At 45.1% G+C, this 14,201-nt stretch overlaps 1 protein-coding gene across 8 annotated transcripts in view; it reads left to right on the top strand.

Annotated features, from left to right (window-relative positions):
• Window positions 1–14,201, top strand: part of LOC135911738 (sentrin-specific protease 7-like) — a 157,083-nt gene that overhangs the window by 27,407 nt on the left and 115,475 nt on the right. For 7 of the 8 annotated variants that reach the window (XM_065444093.2, XM_065444089.2, XM_065444088.2 and 4 more), the window contains one exon: window positions 4,979–5,075. The exons of the other annotated variant lie outside the window; for it this stretch is intronic. The gene's annotated coding sequence lies outside the window, so the exon portion shown is untranslated. The remainder of the gene's footprint in view (window positions 1–4,978; window positions 5,076–14,201) is intronic. 8 annotated transcript variants of the gene reach the window in all.

The raw sequence follows: 14,201 nt of genomic DNA on the forward strand, positions 1-14,201 counted from the left end.
CTGCATTGTGCAGACCGATCAGGCTGCTCACTTACTTCTACGCTAAAGTTGCTTCATCAGTTTGAGTTTATGCCTCCACCCATCCGTCGAAACGGTCAGCTTGCCTGTGGTTACGGGAATACCAGACACATTTGGCGCTGCGACAAAATGCTCACAACGCATGCTGCTTCGATAGCTCTCGTTTGGGGTCGACTGCCAAGCAGCTGCCGGAGTGGTTGGGAGGCTTCGTGTGCTCGCTGCTTGAGAACCGGAAGTAAATGACACAATGTGCCATCATGACGCAGAGCCAGTGAAGGTGGAGCTTAGCCCCAATCACTTGGTGAATGAGTTGAGAAGATGCATGGCTATGGAGGGGGGTAACTTGTAATTGTCCGTAGCTCTCTTAATCTGAGGCGCCTCGCACAAGTTTTGGTGCGAATGATTAACTTTAGCTGTACCCTGCGCGTCTACAAAATTTGTCCAAACCACTTCAGGGGCCCTTTAAAAACTAGCACATTCTTCAGTCTCTGTTAATTTCACACAGCTTGGCACGACGAGAACCTTCGTTGGTGGCTGTTGCAACATGTTAGGTGAGGGATTGATGGCGAGCGCAAACACGTTGCTGCGTCTGTCTTTTCTGACGATGTAGATCACACAGGATCAGCCGCAGCCAGAGCTGGTGAGTGTGAGGAAAGAAAATATACCCCAAAAGAAAAAGAGAGGGCCACTGAGAAGGACTCCAAAATGACAACTACAAATCCGCATGTTCACTTTCAGTGCCAAAGCTCCGCAGTCATTAAACCTGAAGACTTAGACATACAATTTGCTTAGAACACGAAGCTCTTGCGAAAGAATGGATCTTTATTTATGTTAAAACTACTAGACAATGCAGAGCAGCATCGTAGATGTATGCACCGTTGGCTTTGCACTGTGCATTTTAAAGGGCCCGTGAAACGATTTGGACAAATCTTGGTAGGTGCATAGGGTACAGCTACAGTAAAACATTAGCCGTACTGCAAATCGTGAATATATTTATGCACTTTTCAACCAATATTTTTTTAGGCCTTTGTACAGCTGTTTTAACCATGTCTTAATATTCATTATACTTTTCCACTGACAGCCTATTATCATAGACCTGTTGCTCTTTAGCCACGTCTGGCCCTTGCGCCAAGAAACTCCTATATCATGATACAGTAAAACATTGACATCAAAATTTAACTGAAGTGCCTCATATTAAAGAGACTCGTATGATTTTGACAATTTTGTACAAACATATGGAGTCGTTAAGGTAGGTCTTTCTTATAATTAAGGGTTGCATTTAGGCACTCCATGTAAAGCATGTAATTTATTATAATGTTAAAAAAATGTGGATTACTAAAGATGCAGTGCTTTCCTGAGTTTTGAGCCACCCTCTTCCAATTTATGTAGTTAAAGCGCAATTAATAATATCAGTTAGGCGAGCTATCCCATTGGCCACCCAGGTTCCGTCATCAATAAATTTTCTAACTTTATGGTAAAGAAACGTAGTCGGAATGTTGGTTAACTTCTTTCTATAAAAAAATGGCAGATTTGCCCAAATGCGAACCATTGATTATGATAGAAAATTAGTAGGCAGCTGTTCAAAGTAAGGATAGTAGCTTTATTCACCATATGAACTTGTAAACATTCGCTTACTAACTAAATTAGCAATCATGGTGTCACGTGCACACAAGCATACATGAACACATCTAACTCAATGATCGTGGAAACTTGCTGTCAAAACGCTGGAGTGAGGAATTGCGGCAGCAGGTGCAAGCGAATTGATCTTTGTGACATCTATCACGTCAATGTGAACTCAGCGGCAAGAGCGCAGCACACACGAAGCTATCAGCCGTCGATGCACCTAGACGCCTAGACTCTGTCACAATCGCAGACTGCTATCGAGATAGGGCCGCACCATCTGCAGCAGCCACCAAAGTAAAATGGCCCCACCCTCCTCCCCGGAATATGGCACACTTCCTCCCTGCTTTCTTCTCTTGTGTGAGCGAAATTGAGCCGCCGTCGTCGACTCACCCTCGCATGCTTTCACTCACACATGCAGCATACAGCGCGCGGGGACAATGTTATTGCTTTTGGACTTTATATGGAACATCACGGCGACAGCGATGACGACAGCAGAAATGCGCCTGAAGTCTCCATATATTTACTATCTCAATAAAAATAAAGTAGCAGCAAAAGAATACACCATGACAGTTTATCATTACACTGAAGCACTTCCGACACACAGCAAGTGTTGGCTGCTTGTGCTACAACTTGTTACGTGTTGATGCAAGCTGCGTGGCCAGTGTTGGCCTCTGTAAAGTTTCTCTTTGCAAGTACCATAAATCACCCTTATTGCATTGTGGGCAGCCAGCCTAGTGATTGGAAACATGTGAAGCTGCAACTTTCTGCCCTTCTGCAATGCAACAGGTGAGTGAAGTGGCTGCAGTGAATTGGGCTGTCAGTATCCGATCCGTGCCAACATCTGCATGTTTGCGTCTGTCACTTTGCGCCGAAGGATTAGCAGAGGAATAGAGTTGTAGCATGTCTGGTATTCAGGTTAATGCAAGCGCAAGCCGGACCGGGCTTTTTCTGATGAATGGAGGCGCAAATGGGAATATCCTGCACAGTGCAGAGATTAACCAGATAAAATATAGCAGTAACCAAGTGTATTCTGCTTTACTTCTGGTGTAAATTTTCAGCAGGGGTGTAATCGTGAACACATTGTATCTTTAAATCGTTAAAACGTTTTGTTACATTTGTTTATGGCAACATGTTATAGCTCGGTGTTGTGCTGGTTAAGCTCTGCGCCACCAGGTGGCTGCACCCTGCTGGCTGATCAGGCCACTCACGTTTACGCTAAAGTCCTTTCATCACAACGTTAGTAGTACGGAGGGCCTTTTAGTTTACGCTTCCACCATTCCGCCAAATGGCCAGCTAGCCTGCGGTTATTGGAATACTGGACACACTCAGTGTTGCGACGAACGCTTGCAACTCGCACTGCTTGGCGTGTGCCGAGCATGTCTCGTATTGTGGTAACCACAGGTAAGCTGGGCGTTTTGACAGATGGGCGAAGGCGTAAACTGAAGCCCCTTCCTACCATTACTGCTGTGATGAGGGAGCTTTAGCATAAACATATCTCAGCGGCCTGATAATCTGCACGGTGCAGCCACCCGGTGACATAGAGCTTAACCAGCCAAACACAGCTGTAACCAAGTGTAAAACATTTAAAATGACAATGTGTTCACAATTATGCTCCTGCCGAAAATTTATACCAGCAGCAAAGTAGAATACACTTGGTTACTGTTACATTAGCTCTGTTTGTCTGGTCGATCTTTGTGCCACCAGGTAACTGCACCCTGCAGGCTGCTCATGTTTCCACCTCTAGCCATCTTGGCAAAACACCCAGTCTGCCTGCATTTACCCAAATACCAGACAAGCTAAAGCTCTCTATTGTAGCAGTAATTCTTTGGTGTGAAGGGACGGCCACAAATGCATACATCCTGGTGCCGATTGGATATCGACAGCCCAGTGCGCTGCAGCCATTCCACTCACATGTTGCTTTGCAGAGGGACACAATGTCGCTCCTTCACATGTCACTGAGTGCTAGATTTGTAGCCCACAAAGTAACAAAAGTGATCTATGGTGCTCGCAGAAAGAAATCTTGAGACCCACACTGACCGCGCAGCTCGGTCAACATGGAGATTGTAATACAAGCAGACGACATTTGCTGTGGGCCAGAAGTGCTCGCGTGTAGTGGTAAACTGTTGTGTATTCTCTTTCTGTTGCTTATTTTTTATTTAAACAAATTAATTAACACTTCAACTACTACGAACAACATTTGTTCACCATAAAGTTGGAAAATTATCGATGACACAACCTGGGTAGCCAATCGGATAGCTCGTCGTCCAACTGACGTCAATTGGGCCAACTACGTCAATTTGGAGGAGGCGGCTGAAAACTCAGAGGAGTGGTGCAGCTGCGATTGTTAGTGATGCAAATTTTTAAAACCTTATAACTTGCATGCTTTGCACAGACCACTTAATGATCAGAAGGACCAATCCTAATGAATCAATATGAACAATATCGTCAAAATCGTTTCAGGCTCCCTTTAAGGTTTCCATTGTTCCTGCTGGTAGGCTGCATTGCTGCTATAAAAACCAATGGAACTGAATAATGGAACTATTAGAATAACTGTGCACCAAAAAAAATGCAACACAGTTGATCACATTTGGTACCTTGTGGTATTTCAGCAACACAAAACAAGAAACAGTGGAACGTAATCGTCCAATCTAGCTGGTCTGGCTGTCCCATGCCATTACATTTGCTGAACCACTGCATAAAGGTGCCACTAGTCCACACTCCTCTTTGCTCAGTTCCTATGACTTCAAAAAGTATTCGAGCTTTCTTGCCCTTCCACATTCCAAGAACCTTTGTATGCAAAGGTTAAGTGATTTGGCTTTGTGAAAGCAGTTGCATTAGTCTTAGCCTATCCAAGTCATAGTTGATGCCCCAGTGCAGCTTATGTTTGTGGGGAGTTACATCACTATTTGCTTAGCAGGCCCATTACGCCAGCTTTCCTGCACTGTTGCTTTTGTTGTATAATCTTTGTCAATCACTTTCGCATACTGAACCTCTTCGATTAGCCAGTCCCTGACTGCTTTTGACTGCTTCTCTGCATTCGACTTTTCTCGTGCAGCTCCAGAGGCATAGGAAGACTTCAGAGTTTGGGTAGGTTGACATGATGGGGGTCACTCTCAAAATATCAGCGATTTTTCATTGTGCGTCACGCAAGAAAAAGCTTTTACTCTCCATTATTATACTATCCTGGGACTACACCAATATTCAGTATGTCAGGATGACGGGGTTCTGTGAAAGATTTTTGAGGGCTTATATGAATAATGAAATGAGTGCCCAATGCATGTTGTGGATTCTTTTGTCAACACTAGACTTACATATCTTTTTCTTTCGCTCTTTGCAGGTAAATTAGCAGCATGGTGCTCCGGAACAAGTTTGAGTCCCTAGAGAGGCAATCAGTGTTGGGCTTCCTGCATCGTCATCGTGTGCGAAATCTTTAGGTGAGCAGTTCTTTCCAAGCAGTCGTAATACAAAAGCTAAGACAGTGGCAACTCTGTACAGGAAATCAACTTCTTAATCAACATCACTTGAGCAAACTGCTCATTCATTTCATTGTTTAACTGGTTTGTTTAACTGTTCATGTCACCACACTATTACATTTCTATACAGCTCAAGTCACGTGTTTCTGTTTCATTTGAGTGAACAACTTTTCAAGATTCTTTGAAGCTTATTCAGTTGGGAGCTCCCTTCTATTTTCCCAGCTTCTGTCAGGCACCCAGCATGCCTAGCTGAAATAAAAAGGATTGATCATGATGATGGTGTTTACAAATGCCAGGCTGAAACATCAGTCTTACATGGAATGTAGTTCCACTTTAAATGAATGTCATTGCTTGCTTCATCATTTGTGTAGGGTGCCACACAAAGCAACAGGAATTATCTGTTGGGAACAGGGGCTTGGAAATCCGATGTGTAACAGAACTCTCTCTTCAGGCATATCGACGACAGCTTTTCAAGGTTCTTCTTTCTTGTGACACAATGGGTAGCTTAACCGCCCAGGTATACCCTCAGTAGGTATGAAGTTTGACATTTATTGGTACGAAAGTCAAGTGTGCTTTTGTTGCCCTCGGTGCAACAGATCATTCCTGCTGCTGTGATGAAAGGAAATCGGAGAGGTGCCGATGGTGATGGGTATTCGTTGACACACATCCATGCGAGAGAGACCGTCACAGACGCACACTCTTTCTATTAATCGCCCGTACTAAGTTGAGGCTCTGAACGCAACTCGCTGGAGCTTTCCAGGTCTATTTGTTCACTAGGTGAAGAAATGTCCATAAACATTACAATTTTCGCATTGAAAAAGGTGACTGTCACTGCTACAGTCACCTAGCTCCACAACGTCATTTTTAAAGCTCAAGGGATTCAAACTCCCACTGCATTTTCATCAACCATGCCCACAAAAATTCATTTTTCTGAAAAGCTGGTGTCGTGAAGTAGTGCAACATTCATGCCAAAATACTAAAACAACTGCCATTCAACTCTGACATACAATAGACGAACGGAAATCTGTGGACGTGACGCAACACTGCTGTGTTGGCTGTGGGTAGGAGTAGCATTCACCAACTCCTACAGCTATCGTATTGGAATGGCGGATTCACCAATGTGCGCTAAGTGCAAGTGTGAAGAGACCATCGGTCACCTTCTGTGCCACTGTTCTCGCTTCGATAATCAACGTGAGACTCTCCAGTGTGCCTTAAATAGACTGGATGACAGGCCATTTACGGAAGCGAAGATCTTGGGAGCCTGGCCTCACAGTTCATTGGCCCAGAAAAGAGTTCGAGCGCTTTTTCGCTACCTGAGGGCAACAGACTTGAGTGCCCGACTATAGACATCCTACACCTAAGTTCTCTCTATTCCTCTTTCACTCCCCATTCCCCTCCCCATGTGTAGGGTAGCAAACTGGACTCAGTCTGGTTAACCTCCCTGCCTTTCCGTCTTCCCTTCTCTCGCTCTCTCTGTGGACGATTGAGATTCGTCGCTGGCGTATGCAGTAGACTTCCGTTGGTTCCACTCCAGTTCGTTCAATTTTGACCAAATATCCATCCTGGCATCGGTACATTTCTATAAGAGCAAACTTGAGTTACTTCAATCCTGAAATTAGACTTCGCTGAATAATTCGAACTCTCCTTGTCATCACACATGCGCACGACCCCAGTGATGACTGCATTTGCGACTCCAATAGCAGCAGAGTTCATCACGGCGGCACTTTGGGTACAGTGAATGCATGGAGTACACATCATCTGCCGTCAAACGCCCATTTTAAAGCTTTTAAAGCAAAAATAGTAGCACACAATGAATTATTACATATTTCCCCAATTATATTGTGTGCCTTTGCCAAGAAAATTCATCTGAATATTGCTTAGGCGGTGCTATCGGATGTGAAACCAATACCGCGTTTGTGACATTTGCAACTGCCTATCGGTGCAGTCAGCCTAGCCAGCATTTTTTACGTGTTAAGCCAGCGGCAATCAGTCACCTCACATGTTCTTGGCGTACCGGAGAATCGCAAGTGTTGCAGTACAAACTAGCGAAGTGGTTAGGCCAGGCATGTGCCGCCATCCTGTTTGTGATTGTTGCTGAGTCGTTTAAGAAAGAATAATAAATGCGTAAGGACCGTACGGAGGATGACAGGCTGTGGTTCTTCATAGACAGCGATAAATTGCTCTGAGACTGATGATGATGGACATTGAGTAAATAAAGTTCTATTCTTAGAAGGTTAGGTTTCGCTAGTGCAGTCTTTTTTTTTTTTCCAGAACTGGAACCATGCTACATTTTTCTAGCTAAAAAATCGTCAGTGTATTCAATTTCTACTTTGTGTAGAAGCCCTAATGTCATTTTTATGTTAGTTTTCTACTTTGAATCCATAGAAATTGAGTGCACATTTGATTCGGGCACTGGTTAGATCTGGGCAAATACAGTGCTGCTAAATGAATCTGTGGTGTGTTTTTGTGTTATTCTGCTTTTTGTTAAGTCTGCCCTCCTAGTAATTTGATCAATTTCTTGGCTCCCATCAGCGTTGAATAAAAGGAAGCCGACTGTATTGAAAAAATATGCCTGGAGGAGTGAAACTTGTCCTTGGCACAGAAAAAGTTAAGGCAGTTCTAGGCATTGATGCCAGCACCACTACCTTTCAAAGGTCGTCTCTCTAACAGCTGAGCTATCGAAGGCAAGCAAATGGTTGAGTACGGAACTCTCTGTAGCTTCATGTTTGTCACAGACAGCAGTGGGATGGTGTCTCAGCTGAACAGCTTGTTACAAAATTTGACTTCTATTGTTCCTTCAATGGTTCATCTCTAGATAGGGTATTTAACTATACTTATCTAGGTGTCATCTTCCCAGGCAGTTTGTCCTGGTCTGACCATACTTATCTGGTTAATAAAGAAACACTGAAAAAACAACTTGACTATGTGAAACATACAATTCTGACTGCTTGAAAAGGTATTGGGTGGCTATTATATACATAATTAATTTGGCACATACAAGAATATTGGTTGGTCGTCTATTGCCCTTGTCTTGTCTAGTGTATAAAAGAAGTTGAGGCCATACACAAGGCTGTGCACTTTATTTGCTGCAAGTATGGCTGATACTTTTAACCATCTTATATTATTGTACAAAAGCTTCTAATGTTGGCATTTAATTGCTGCCTGAACAGTCTTCAGCCTGCAGATCATGAACTAAACCTTAAAGGGGCCCTGAACCACCCCTTGGACTTGGTGAAGAAACAGTCCACAGGTAGTATATGCTGCTGTGAACATCTCGGCCATATCTTGCAGTCGTGTGCAGTGCATGGATCTCGCAAGCAGAGCATGAAGTCACCTTTCTCTCAAACATTCTCTTTTCAACAGCAGCTTTCTCCTCGCTGTTTTCTGGACACTTTATTTTATAATATAGCAGCTTCCCATACATGCCTGCTATTAGCCAACAGCCGTCAGTGCACTGCTTCGTATCGTTACTGTGTATATTTAAAGGGCACTAAAGCGAAACAATAAATCAGTTTAGACTAATGAAGCATTGTTTGAGAATCCTGTAGGCAGTCATTTAAAAAAAAAATAGTTTATTAGATGAGAAAATGAAAGTCCGAGTATCAATATTTGAATTTTGCGCCAAAACCCCAGCGCCGGTACATCAGTGTGACGTCAGGGATTCCAAAGTATGTTTTCGCATTTGGGCCGTGTTGGCTGAACAACGGTTCCTGAAACTTGCCGTGTTTAATATTTGGTTCCTTTAGAACACAGTGTAGTCAATCTGTACCGCTATATATAATTAGTAGGCCCTAGAATATGCCATCAAAGTCCAAGACGTCACAGCTCCCAGGTGCAGGAACTTGAATAGGCGTCGCCACCCGTATTTCGTTCTTGCGCTTTTTCTGGTTTATCAAATGTCTTATCGTTGTAAGAGCGGTGTTTTTGGTGTTGTAGAACGGCAATTTACTGATGCAAAAGAAATCATTATTCACTTTAGTGTCCCTTTAATGACGCAGTTTAATAAACAGGCTGAAATCTGGTGCAGGACAATGCCATTCCACACCACATAACAGAGCCAGACAGGAGCATATGAGTGCGAACGGGCACTCTAGCCCTGTTGTGCACAAAGCAAGCACTGCAGTTGCATGTAGCTGTGGTCTGCTACGTAGCATAGATACAGTGGCCACCGTGGGCTGCTGCAACGAGTCCATTGGCTGAGTGCACTGCAGCTCACTGAGGTCAACCGCATTTGGAACGTCATAAGCACCAAAATCGGAAATATTAGTGTCTATGTGAACATTCAAAATCAAATTTGAACTGCGTGCCAGGGTGTCATTCAGTTGTGGGTACACCCCTCTCTGCCGTAGCCTTCGCAGCGCAAATCATTGAAAAAGGAGCGGAAGCATCGCGAATAGTATGTTTGATTGCCGATAACTCCAGTTCTGCTTAACTGTCACGGTCTCAGGGCGGTAAACACGACGCAAGGAACGTTTGAGTCGGGAAAAGCCTTTATGGGGCATGGGCATAAAAAAAATACATATAAGAAAAATACATATATCCAGAAAGCACGCATTGCCAACCCAATGGCAAAACCCTAACTTACGACAAACTATGTTTAAAGCTAGTTAATTGAAAATATTGTCTTAAGTCCTCGCACACAACGTAACTATGTAGTTGAAAATATTTACATAAAGTCTATCGATGTGGCCACGTCACCTTGTTGTTGCTGTTTCCGATGACACGTCGTTGGGCCTGCCAATGCGTCCTAAACTCGACGTCGCTGTGTCCGACATTCGGTCCACGGTTGGCCTCGTCGGGGGTCAGGAGGGTGGAGGGACCTAGGTGCCTGGATCGCCCGGTCAACTCCGCAAGCTGCGGATAGTAGCCACAGGGAATCTGGGAAGCGGCACAGTCAGCCTGTAGCTGCGGCTTCCGGTGGGAGGTCCACTCATTTTGCCAGTCGTGGCCGTGGCAGCTGAAGAACTGCTTCCACTGGGTTGCCGCTGTCTCCGCGATCCACCCGTCCTGTTCGGCCTCCAGCCCCTTCAGCCCGCCTTCGTCCCAGAGCGTAGCTGGGCTGCTCTCTTCGGCTACGTGTCCCTTCTCCCATTGGCCACGTAGCTGCACATGCACTTTTGCGCTTCTTCTGCTTTCATATCGTATTCTCTTTATTCGTACGTTCTTATTTTCGACCTCCTTTATTCTTTATTTCTGTCATCGACTCCTCGTGTCTTCTTGTTTTCTTCTTATCTTCTGATTTTTCTTCTTTCTTCCTTTATTGGTTCATGACATATTATGCCCACCTTCAAGAGTTTTTCCAATGAAAAACTGCTTCTTTGAAGAATTCTTGCAGCAAAGTATTTCTGAAATAGTCTAATTTAACATGAAATGTATTTGTCAACTTCTATAAAAGGTGGTTCAGGGTCCCTTTAAACCATTTTATGCTTGTATTTAACACTTGTAAGTTGCCCCTTCTTCCCCTCTCCACATATAGAATAAAGACTTACTGCGCGAGACGGAAAACAGACAACATAAAGAGAAGGAACATGATGAAAGCTTGAGCGCAAAGCTATCTTCATGTTCCTTCTCTTTGTGTCATGTGTTTCCCATCTTGCACAATAAATATCAGTCCCTAATGATGAACCAACTAGGCCCGCAAATTGTTCTGCCCATACTATTGACCTTTGGAATTCTGACCTGGCAATATCTGTTCTCTTTCATTACCATACTTGATGGTAATGTAACTCCGTAACCTTTTTTTTTATTTTTAACATTTTTTTAGGTCTTGTAACATGTCTGCAGTTTTTTACAAGCATACTTTTGTAACCATGTACATTGTACCCACTCCTGCAATAGGCCCCTTTGTAGAATACATTGTGTGGAAATAAATACATCAATAAATAATTGGTGTATCTTTGGCAAAGGAAATCGTCATGCAAAAAATAGCATACTTGCAGACACAAGTGGGGACGAGCATGGGCTGTGAACTGAACGTATTCAATCTTTTGCGCTGGTTATAAAAAAAATAATGATGCGACAGACTTGCCATCTGAAATGCTTAGCCTGTAAACTTGAGCCACGTTTTTGGCGCTACAGATTCTAAGAAAAAGCAGGCTTGAACAAGTGTAGGAACTACTAATGCAAGCTTGTTACATCCAGATAAAAGGCACTAGGCCACTAGTGCACCAACAGCACTATTTTGCTCAGAAACATCCCCCGACTGTTTCTTACATATGTATTGAATGGACTGTCTCCTCCTTCCTTTCAGTATGTCAGGGCAGGTGTGCTGCATGTACCAGGTATATTGCACTTGCGCGACACCCCAAGAGGGCCGGCAGTCAGGCCATCATGGAGGTCTTTGAGAACAGTAGCACAAAGTTGCTTGGTGAGAACAAGCAGAAGCTCCAGGCTATCATGAGTGGTAATACGACGGTAAAAAATGTCGTGAAGCTCAAACAGACGAAGCGATGGGTCGGGCTGACGAGAGTGGAGGTCACCTATTATAGATCGTAATGTGTCGTCACTTTTCTGTTGAGTGCGGATGTTGGCCAGATCTGGAATAGCCATGACATTCAGGGCAATAGGTATACGTCCTTGCTCGTGATGTTCAAGTGTCAGTAGTCAACACAAAAGGGCCAGCTGTCGTCCTTCTTTTTGACTAACGCCACGGGGACGCTCATGGGCTGGAACAAGGCTCACTAATGTCTTTGTGAGCATTTTGTCCACTTTGCCTTAGATCTGTCGAGGTTCGGCGAGGGAGATACAGTAGGGACGGCAACGGATAGGGGTCGCGTCCCTGTGTCGATTCGATGCTGTACAACAGATGTTTGACTCAAAGAATGATCGTTGAAGTTGAAAATGTCATGGTATGACTCTAGGAGGAGGTGAAGGTCAGCAACTTTAGCAGGAGAAAAGTTGGCAGGGATCATTCTGTCAAAGACATTGCGTGGCGAACTGGTTTTGGTACAAATGAAGGATGAACTTAAGGGACTGAAGGGATCCAACATGTAAATTTCGCAGTCTTTGGCAGCAGTGATGGCGGCGAGCGACGGGCCTGCTGGAATCAGTTGAGGAGAGGTTCTGAAGTTTAAAACGGGAATGCAGATGCGATTGCCAGCTACAGTCACGAGGGTGTTAGGCACATGCAATGTATCTGGCAAGAAGAACACCTGTTACTGGGGAGAGCACATAATTACCATCAACTACAGGAAGGCTCGAGATCATGGAAATATATACATGGCAGTTTAGGGGGGCATGCACACATAGTAGAGAGAGCAGAGACGGGCCAAAGGCATGGTTGGAGCATCGGCTAGGTGAAGTAGGTTGAGGTGCAGGGGGCCAGTCGCACAGTCAATTAGGGCAGAATAAATTGTGAGAAAGCCCATACCAAGTATAACGTCATAAGGACATCGCTCAAGAATGGCAACTAAAACAGAAGTTGGGTGACTGGCGACGGTGATGCGGGTGATGCACATTCCTAGGACAGCAAGAGTTCCTCCATCAGCCACTCTTACAACACGGGGATACAGCAGGTGTGACCACCTTCATCAGGAGTCGGCAAAGACCAGAGCTCATGACAGAAATATGAGCCGTGATGTCGGCAAGTGCAGAGATGGTCACGCCATCAATGTCAATGTCCATCATTGTCGAGTCAGCAGAGTAACTAGATGGTTGGGGCAGAGTTATGGATGCAGCGTTACCTCCAGGCGCTGTATCTTCTAACTTACCGGAGTGAAGGAGCGACGGTTGCTCGGCGATGTCACGTGGCAAGGTGGCGGGGAGTGGGAGGATGGACAGCGGAAAGGTTGCGAACGCAACTGGTAACCTCTAGGTGACGGCGAGCGGCTGGACTATGTCATGGCAGTGTCAGGATTGTATGGGTGTGCCGCACATGGTGGTTCAAAAGGGCCGCAATCAAGGGGGCAAGCAAGGTCAAAGGATGGAGTACGTTGTGGGAACAACCAGTGGTTGTTACAGTAGCAAGCCATGTGCCTGACACGGCGGCAGTTAAAGCAAATAGGTTGATCATCTTCAGTTTTCCAATCAGCAGCGAGATGGTGGAGCAAACCTTTGATAACAGGGGAACGATGCCGAGGTCCCAGAAGGGGATGTACAAACTGTCCATGGTGCAAGCAGTGTGAACTCCCAAGATTCGCTAGTTCGCTTGGCATGATGGTTTGGACGAGTGAAACCGTTGGTGTGTTCGAGTCGCCGGCGTTAAAGTTGGCAAAGAGCCTAGCTGAAGCTATCGCTTTGATCTCACGGTGGACAATCCTTGTGAATTCGGACGAAGGCGGTGAAAGGTGAGATGGCAGCTGCTCTGAACACGGAAGATATCACGGTGGTGTTGGAAAGCCAGGCGAATGGTCGTTCCATACAGCAGTTCTGGGCCTGTTCGAAGTGCTCGCACTCCTGTATCACGGCATTGATGGTAGCACAATTTCTGCACATGAGCAGATTGAATGCATCATCCACTATCCCTTTCAGGACGTGGCCAACCTTGTCAGACTCTGGCATGTTGCTGTCAGCTTTACGGCACAGCGGCAGCAAATCTTGTATGTACGACAGGTATGACTCTGTGAACGTTTGGGCTCGAATTGACAGCTGTTTCCTAGCAGTGATTTTGCGACTGGAGGCCTTACCAAACAGATTATGAAGCCTTTTGCTTAAATGTATCCCAGCTCCCAAGTTCGGCGTCATGATTGTTGTACCACAACTTCGCCGTTGTGCTCAGATAAAAGAGCGCATTGGCCAGTGTGACAGTCCCAGTGGTTGTGATCACTTGCTCATTGATATTGTGTCAGCCATGCCTTAGTGTCGGCGTCATCGGTCCCATTGGACGTTCCAGGGTCTTGAAGGTGGGCTAATACAGTCGTGGTCTGCGGGTCAGATGCATATTCTGGCGGGTGTGCCATGGTGGTTGCACTGCAGTGCCAACCGCTTCGAAGCTCTGTCATGTGATGAAAGTACCCCGCACCTCCGCCAATGTGTGACGGGTCGTTAAATAGATGACAGCGAAAAATGATTTATAAACAGACTATTTACAGGGATAGCCAAGATGGCTGAACACGTGCAACGTCCCGGCCTTCGTCGTCTTCTTCGTTA

This window comes from Dermacentor albipictus, chromosome 5, assembly GCF_038994185.2.
Source record: "Dermacentor albipictus isolate Rhodes 1998 colony chromosome 5, USDA_Dalb.pri_finalv2, whole genome shotgun sequence".
NCBI classification, from domain to species: Eukaryota; Metazoa; Arthropoda; class Arachnida; order Ixodida; family Ixodidae; genus Dermacentor; species Dermacentor albipictus.